Below are 9,073 nucleotides of genomic sequence, written 5' to 3'. Positions count from 1 at the left end.
AATGGATTTCTAGGGCTGTGGAAACCTCCTGAAATTAAGTACACCATCTGCACTTGAGTTTAGCAGAATTATACTGGATGTTGTTAGTGGTGGGAATATATATGAAAATTTGTAAGTTAGATACAAGCCAGGCTATTGGGGTTAGGAGGGGATTCCTGAGCATTAAGAAAAAGAATTACAGGGTGCCTGGGTGGCTCATTCCATTAAGCATCTGACTTTGGCTCAGGTCATGATCTCGCGGTTTGTGGCTTAGAGCCCCGCATCAGGCTCTGTGCTGACAGCTCAGATCCTGGAGCCTGCTTCAGATTCTGTGTCTCCCTCTCTCTCTGCCCCTCCCCTGCTCTCTCTCTCTCAAATATAAATAAACATTAAAAAAACATTAAAAAAAGAATTACAAAATCTTTCCAAATAGTATTGGTACCTAATGTAAATACTGTGTATTATTTTACAGGCACTATTATAGGTATTTGAATTAACTGAACTGATCTTCATAATAACTATGTGATAGGCACTACTGTTATCTCTGATTTACAGATGAGTAACAGGCAGAGGGATGGTAAATAACGTGTTCAAGGAGACAGTACCTAAGTGGTGGCATCTACCAGGTGATGGGGGAAAAGGAAGAAGGTTTCTTTCTTTTTTCAATGTTTGTTTTTGAGAGAGAGCACCTGAGGGGCAGAAAGAGAGAGAGACAGAGGATGTAAAGTGGGCTCTGCGCTGACAGCAGAGAGCTTGATGTTGGGCTCAAACTCATGAAGAACCATGAGATCATGACCGGAGCAGAAGTTGGACTCTTAACTGACTGAGCCACCACCCAGATGCCCCAGGAAGTTTTCTCAAGGTGGATTCAGAAGAACACAGGTTTGTTTCTGTTGTTTCACCATTTTGCCAAAATCAGACCAAAGGTTATAACCACATTTAATTTACTTTTTAAAAATGTTTGCAAGGTTTTGTTTTTATTTTTTACTTAACAGAAATGCTCCCAGAAGACAGGCTATTTTGGGAAAGAGTAAATAAGTAACATTTACTAAGCTTCTGTTACGTGCCAAGCATATATGTTGTCTAAATGAATCATTAGAATATCACTACATATTGGGTATTATTCCCCTCTTACATGTAAGAACACTGAAAGCAAGAAAAGATCAGCAACTCATCAAGATCGTGAGCAAATGAAAGACCTAAGTGTAATTCAAAACAGTGTTAACTGACTCTACAACCTGTCTTTTTGCAAACACAACATGCTGCTGCCCAGGAGGTAGAAAGCAAATTTACTTGGTTAAAATAATTAACACTGAAGACAGACATCTTCCAGAATTTCAAAATAAAATTACAAGAAGATACAATTATAACAACTCTAAAAAAATTGGTTAATAAAATCATCACAATTAACAGCTACCATCAAAAGACATTTTTAAGAGGTTAATTTCACTCAACACTAGCACTGTGTTAAATTCCAGCTGGTGATATAACTGAATTTTTTTAGGTGAAGAACAGAAATAACTTCAATAATTGTAAATAACCCATCCTTGCCTGTGATTGAATATATCTCCAGGAAATGCATCTATTCACAGTACGAATATGTAAAGTATACTGGATGATGATAATGCCTTTAATCTTTACAATTTTATACATCAACTTGAAAAATGGACTTTGCTGTTTTAAGACTTCATTAACCATAGGGAAGATAGGGGCACGGGTAAACACTCATTTCACTTGAACGTAAGATGCTAATGATGAATAAGTTTTACCTTCTACTTTTTATGTTAAATTTTTTAACATGTTTATTTTTTAAGAGGGAGAGAGAGAGAGACAGACAGACAGACAGACAGACAGTGTGAGCGGGCAAGGGATGGACAGAGAGGGAGACACAGAATCCGAAGCAGGCTCCAAGCTGTCAGCACAGAGGCCCGTGTGGGGCTCAAACTCATGAACTGACATATCATGACCTGAGGTGAAGTCGGACGCTTAACTGAATGAGTTACCCAGGCACTCCTACCTTCTACTTTTTAAAAAAATACACATCAAATTGTTTTAAAGACTAAGAGTTTAGAATAAGTATAATAACATTCAACCGAGTCAGTTAAGGCATTAATTTGAATCACTATTATTAAGTTATTTAAACAGAAAAAATATACACACTTTTTTATGTTATAGCATCTCTATTCTTTTTACTGTTTTATACAAATCTTTGAAAAGTAAAGGAGGTCCTAGAATCTGGATATAATTTGTGCTTCAATTAACTAGATAAAATGAAATGTAGCTGCATGAATCTTATACATAATACAGTTTAACATTTTATTGCTAATCAACTTCTAAAGTGAAATAAAATTCATATATATGTTATACTTACCATACATCCCATCACCATTTGTTATAAATCAATTTGTAAGTGAATTACGGTTTTCTATACACTTTATCAAACTGGAGACAGACATCTTTTGAAAAGACATGAAACAGTAGATACAATAAAACTAAATTTAAAAATTCAGCATAGTATAGAAAAACCATATATATATATATATATACACATATATATATATATACATACATACATATGTACATACATACATATATTTTAATATTTGCTACTACGACCAAGATCTGCACCTGAGCATCCCTACCTGGGCATGCCTGAGGCTCACCTTGGCAGTACTCCTACTCTGCATGGCATAGCATCTGCAGGTTGGAGGATGGCGGAGGCCCCAGCAGGAACCACCACCATGAGTCCCAGTCCCTCTCATGGAGTCACCGACTGCCAGCGACGGCCGGGTATGGGCCCGACGCTCCAGCGCCATCCATTTTCAGGGCTAGTTGATTTGGCAGGTGAGTTTTGAACACTACTTAGTGGATTACAACTTCCATGGCCACGGTCCTGTTAAAAAGCTACATATTCAAAGGAAATACAAAATACAAATAAATATTACCATCTGTTCACTGATGCCATTATTGTTATTGTATTGATTTTATGGGTAATACAATACCCGTTAACTGAGGAGTGTTTAGATTAACAAGAATCATGAGGCTTCGTTTGGCTCAGGTTTTACTGCAAGGTTTTAAAATATACAAAATCTTTGGCCTTCTCCCCATCAGAGGGCAGAATCTAATTCCCCTCCCCTTTAACATGGAATGGTCTTAAGTGATCAGGTTTAAAATAAAGAATGAAGCAGGAGTGATGCTGAGACCTCAAAGGCTAGGTCAGGAAAGCATAGTTCTCTGTGGCTCTCTTTCCCTTGGATGGTTCACTCTGGGAGAACCCAGCTTAATGTTTTCACAACATTCAAGTAGTGCCATGGAGAGGCCTTTATAGCAAGAAATGAGTTGCTCTACTTAAGAGCCAGCACCAAACTGGCAGCCAGAAGTGAGCCACACTGGAAGCAGTATCTTTGTGTCCTGCGAATCTGCGAATCCCTCAGGTGACCTAGTCATCAACGATCTGCATGCAAATATCGAGTTGAAGGAAGCACAAATGTAAAATCTCAAAAGGGCAATGAATCTTGGCATATAAAGTGTGTCGAAGAAGTCAGAAGATAGTCAGTATGGTTGCAGAATAATGAAAAGGGGGTGAGTGGTAAGAGGACCTGAACAGTGATGGAGACTTTTCAGCTGAAATTCAGTTACTGTCACTTCGAGGTACTGGTAGCCATCTTAGTTCTAATGAGTTGGTGTCTCAAAAAAGGATTAGTTAAATCAGAAAAGCTAAAGAAACAGCCATTTCTACTTATTTAGAAGATTTCTGGAAGGTACATTCACAATGCACTTGCTTGACATTTAATCAGATTTTTAGATTGGCAAAAATGATAGGTTGAATTTTCTCACTGTAAGCCATAACACCTCATTTGATAGCTTGCTGAATAGATGAAAGTATTATATCCATTCCAATTCATTCTTTCAATTCATGTCCACGAGTACCAACTAAAATATGATTGCTGTTACATGCAAAAAAAAAAAAGTATAACCTCTGCAATACTATCAGAACTCTATTGCTATTATTTTTCCAAGATATGAACTGAATAACTCCTTATGTGTTTCTTCCTCTATCAATCATATACTTATGGAGAGGAAACAATCATTATTTAAACACTTAAAGATATATTCAGGTTCAAAATGGAGAATACATTAATGTTTTTAATAAAATTAAAAATGCTTTCATTTGCATTTCATTTTAAAGTGAGGGACGTTAGAAAATGAAAGATGCTGATTCTTATCTCACTTAATACAGAGGCCCTTATTCTCCTTTCTTAAATAGAACTGACTAAGGAAAGAAAGCCCTTACTTCCAGCTATGTTATTAAGTCTTCTACGTGAGTCAAGTCATGAACTGTTACACGCCATCATATTCAAGATACACTTTAAATGCATTGTTAAGCAGCTTACTGGGGAAAAAAAGTGAAACTTGGAAATAAAGGAGGTAGGTAGTCTTGAAATTTAATCTGTAACTTAAGCCTACAATGAATCTCTGCAGTAAAACTACTTTAACTGTCACTATAGCTCCTTGTCTTCATTAAATGTATTATATATATATTTTTAAGGGACTTGACTGGAGGTATCAAGTTTAAAAAAATGGATTGGGTTGAGGTTGATCAGCAATGAAGTAGAAGAGCTGAAGAAGGAAAGGCACACAGAACTCACCAAAGCACTGTCTAGGGAAGAGCAAGTTTTGATCATATATATTATTGCCATCTCATTATAAGAAAGAATGCTTAAGCTACTGTAGGGGATTATTTGCCAGCCTAAAGTGTGTCTCTTTGGCATGAGGATTAAGTTGATTATTTTTAAGAAACAGAAGACCCAGGAAGTTCTTCTTTTTACCTCACCCTTAAATGCCTAGAAGAATTTATGGGGCGCCTGGGTGGTACAGTCGGTTAAGCGTCCGACTTCAGCCAGGTCACGATCTCGTGGTCCGTGAGTTCGAGCCCCGCGTCAGGCTCTGGGCTGATGGCTCGGAGCCTGGAGCCTGTTTCCGATTCTGTGTCTCCCTCTCTCTCTGCCCCTCCCCTGTTCATGCTCTGTCTCTCTCTGTCCCAAAAATAAAAATAAAAAACGTTGAAAAAAAAATTAAAAAAAAATGCCTAGAAGAATTTAGAGGACTCGCTCCAGGAAGAGAGCTATCACCATAGATAACTACAGTATAATATGAAGTAGGTGTGGTAGACAGGGAAGAATCTAGCAAAGGCTGTTTGTTAAAATTCCTCTCTATGTCCCACTGTTTCTGTATGGGCCAGTAAACATTTGTTTACCAAATATTTATGCTTGTTCATCTTCTTATGAATTGCTTTCCTTCCTTTGAAGTCCCAGACCCCTACCCCCTTCTCCTTAACTCTAGATGGCAGATATACCTCATTTTGCACGACTGCCTTTGGAATCACTCATGTCTATGTGGATTCCACCTACGCATGAAGTGGGTTTTTCTTCTCTTAATGTGTCCTATGTCATTTTAATGATTTGACCCCCCACGAGAACTAAGAGGGGAAGGGGAAAAATTTCCCTTGCCCAACACTACCTTACAATAGAAGGATACTTCCTAAGATTCTTTTTCTTCTCTTATCGGATCCATGCTTTTTTAGCAGTGTTTGGGTTATAATTTGGTTTCTCACCATACAGCTACCTAAAACAAAATAATTTATTAGTAATGTCAACACGTGCTCTATCGCATAGGAACTCTGGTATACAGATATTGATATATAGGTAGATAGAAATATTTTTATTCTGATTTTACAATTATAATTTTTTCACACAATTCTAAGCTTGGTGACTATAAATCTAAGTGATGAACCTGTTATTGTTATGCTCTTGAAAACCATTATCTGAACCCAAAAGTCCAGAGAACTGAGCCTGGACAATGGTAAATGAAACAAAATAATGTCCCCCAGTGACACCTTTGGGCAGATGGGCTTTCATCATTTTTTACACATTTATATTTATTTGTCCTTCTTTTGAGCTTATAAAGAATTATTTGACAAATTATTCTCTATGCATCTCCTCTGGGTTTCTTTCTCTTTGGGAGGGGCTTCCCTAACACATCCAAACACACTCCCTTTCCCCTTTGGCAATAAAGGAATTCTGGGCCACCTACTGAATGGGAGAAAATATTAGAAAACCATTTATCTGATAAGAAGCTAATATCTAAAATATTTAAAGAACTCATACAAGAGCAAAGAAACAATCTGATTTAAAAATGGGCAGAGGAGCTGAATAGACATTTTTCCAAAGATGGCATACAGATGGCCAACGGACACATGAAAAGATGTTGAGCATCATCAGTGATCATCAGGGAAATGAAAATCAAAACCATAATGAAGTATCACCTCACGTGTGTCAGAATGGCAGATATCAAAAAGAAAAGACATAAAAGGTGTTGGCAAGGACATGGAGAAAAGGGAACACTTGTACACTGTTGGTGGAAATGCAAATGGCTGTAACCACTATGGAAAACCATATGGAGGTTCCTCAAGAAATTAAAAAAGGACTATTATATGATCAGCAACCCCACTTCTGGGTGTTTATCTGAGGAAAACAAAAACATTCATTTATAAAGATACATGCACCCCTGTGTTCACTGTAGCATCATTTAGAATAGCCAAGATATGGAAACAACCTAAGTGTCCATTGATGGATAAATAATGAAAATGTGATACACACACACACACACACACAACACACAAAAGAATATTATTCTGCCATTAAAAATAATAAAACCCTGCCATTTGTGACAACATGGATGGAACTCAGGGGCATTATGCTCAGCGAAATAAGTCAAACAGAGAAAGGCAAATAAAGTATGATCTGATTATATGTGGAATGTAAAAACAACAAAAAAAAAATCAAGCCCAGCTCACAGATACACAGAACAGATTGGTGGATGCCAGAGTTGGTAGATAGGGATTGGGTGAAATGGGTGAAGGGACCCAAAAGGTATAAACTTTCAGTAATAAATGTCATGGGGACATAATGGTGACTATAGTGAAAAAAATACTGTGTTTATTTGAAAGTTGCTAAGAGAGTAAATCTTAAAAGTTCTAATCAAACACAAAAAAATCTATTACTGCGTATGGTGACCAAGGTCAACCAGACTTATTGTGGTGATCATTCTGCAATACATACAAATATGGAGTCATTATATTGTATAGCTAAAACTAATATAATATTATATGACAATTTAAAAAAATTTCCAGCAAAGCAGATTTAAAAGAGCCTACATAGTCAATCACTATTCTTACTTCACTTAGGTAAATAATCCCTCCAACTTTATTGAGATTAGAGAACTTGCAAACAAATTAGTCTTATCAGAGTAGTACTCTGATAAAAATGGAGATGATTATAGACAGAAAAATTATGTTTCAGTAATATATCTTTGTGTATATCAGATTCTCATACTGTTAATGTACTACCTATAACTAACTGGACTGGTTTCTGAATTCCTGAACTTTCCTTCAATATTTCAGTAGAATTCTCCACACTAACAAGTACAATTTTCTCTCAATGTTATGACTTGGATTTACTATGAAACTAGAACTGTGTTTTCCTGAAGTCATGAAAACTAAAGCTGGACAACTTCATGTAAACTACAGAGAAATCCCAACAGCTCATGTGTGGGCAATCTTTGTGTCTGCTGTTTTATAGGCCACTCAATAAAGTGCAACAGGACACCTGGTGACAGGTGCAAACTAGTAAAATCTACCAGACTGAAACCTCCATCCTCATTTCATTATCTGAAGGTGATTCAAACTCTAGAAATTTTCTCAACTGGATGCTCTCCAAACTCAGAAACTGAATTTGTAATTTGTCTGAACTATTAACTTTTGTTTTACTTTTGTTTCCATAGAAATGCCTCTCACTAAATTACCTGATTGTTCACATAACACAGAGGCCTAATTTAGGTGGAAGCTCACCTGCAACATCATCTCCTGAATTTTATTTCATGTTCGTCCTGTCCTAAGTAACCATTAGTGTATGTATTTGCTAATACATGATGTGACAGGAAAATAAATTTTGAAAAGTATAACCTGCTTGAGAAGTATATAGCAATACAGGCATACCTGAATAAGCAAGAAAAACTCAAATAAACAACCTTACACCTAAAAGAATTAGAAAAAGAACAAAAAACAAAGCCTAAAACCAGAAGAGGTAAGGATGAGAATAGAAATATATGTTACAGAAGCTAGAAAGACAATAGAATAGATCAATGAAACCAGGAGCAGATTCTTTGAAAAAATCAGTAACATTGATAAACCTCTATCCAGTCTTATCAAAAAGAGAGAAAGGACACAAATAAATAAAATCACAAAGGATAGAGGAAAAATAGCAACCAATACCACGGAAATACAAACACCTCTAAGAGAATACTATGAAAAACTATATAGCAACAAACTGAATAATCTAGAAGAAATGGATGAATGCCTACAAACATATAACCTACCAAAAGTGAAACAGGAAGAAATATAAAACTTGAACACAGACAACCAGCAAAGAAAATGAATCAGTAAGCAAAAAACTTCCATCAAACAAAAGTCCAGGACCAGATGGCTTCACAAGGTGAATTCTACCAAACATTTAAAGAATAGTTAATACCTATTCTTCTCAAACTTTCCCAAAAATAGAAAAGGAAGGTGGACTTCCAAATTCATACTATGAAGCCAACATTACCTTGTTACCAAAACCAGAAAGACACCACAAAAAAAGAGAACTACAGGTTATTATGTCTGATGAACACAGACATAAAAATCCTCAAAAAAACAGTAGCAAACCGAATCTAACAATATAAAAAAATTGTTTACCACAATCAACTGGTATTTATTTCTGGGTTGCAAGGGTGGGTCAATATTTACAAATCAATCAACGTGAAACATCACGTTAATACAAGAAAGGATCAGAACCACATGATCCTCTCAATAGACAGAAAAAGCATTTGAAAAAGTACAACATCAAGTGATGATAAAAACCCTCAACAAAGTAGGTTTACAGGGAACATAACTCAACATAATAAAGGCCATCTATGAAAATGCACAGCTAACACAATCCTAAGTGGGGAAAATCTGAGAGCTTTTCCTCTACAGTCAGGAAGAAGACAGAGAGGT

At 36.3% G+C, this 9,073-nt stretch overlaps 1 long non-coding RNA gene across 1 annotated transcript; it reads left to right on the top strand.

The window, feature by feature from the left end:
• Nucleotides 1-2,724: 2,724 nt before the first annotated feature.
• LOC115507238 lies at nucleotides 2,725-4,655 on the top strand. Its single transcript, XR_003966590.1, has 3 exons — nucleotides 2,725-2,810; nucleotides 3,525-3,530; nucleotides 4,644-4,655. It is a non-coding gene; the product is annotated as an uncharacterized LOC115507238 (long non-coding RNA).
• Nucleotides 4,656-9,073: the final 4,418 nt, after the last annotated feature.

This window comes from Lynx canadensis, chromosome X (assembly GCF_007474595.2).
Source record: "Lynx canadensis isolate LIC74 chromosome X, mLynCan4.pri.v2, whole genome shotgun sequence".
NCBI lineage: Eukaryota > Metazoa > Chordata > Mammalia > Carnivora > Felidae > Lynx > Lynx canadensis.
Note: the sequence above shows the minus strand (reverse complement) of the source record. Positions and strands in the feature narration are given on the sequence as shown.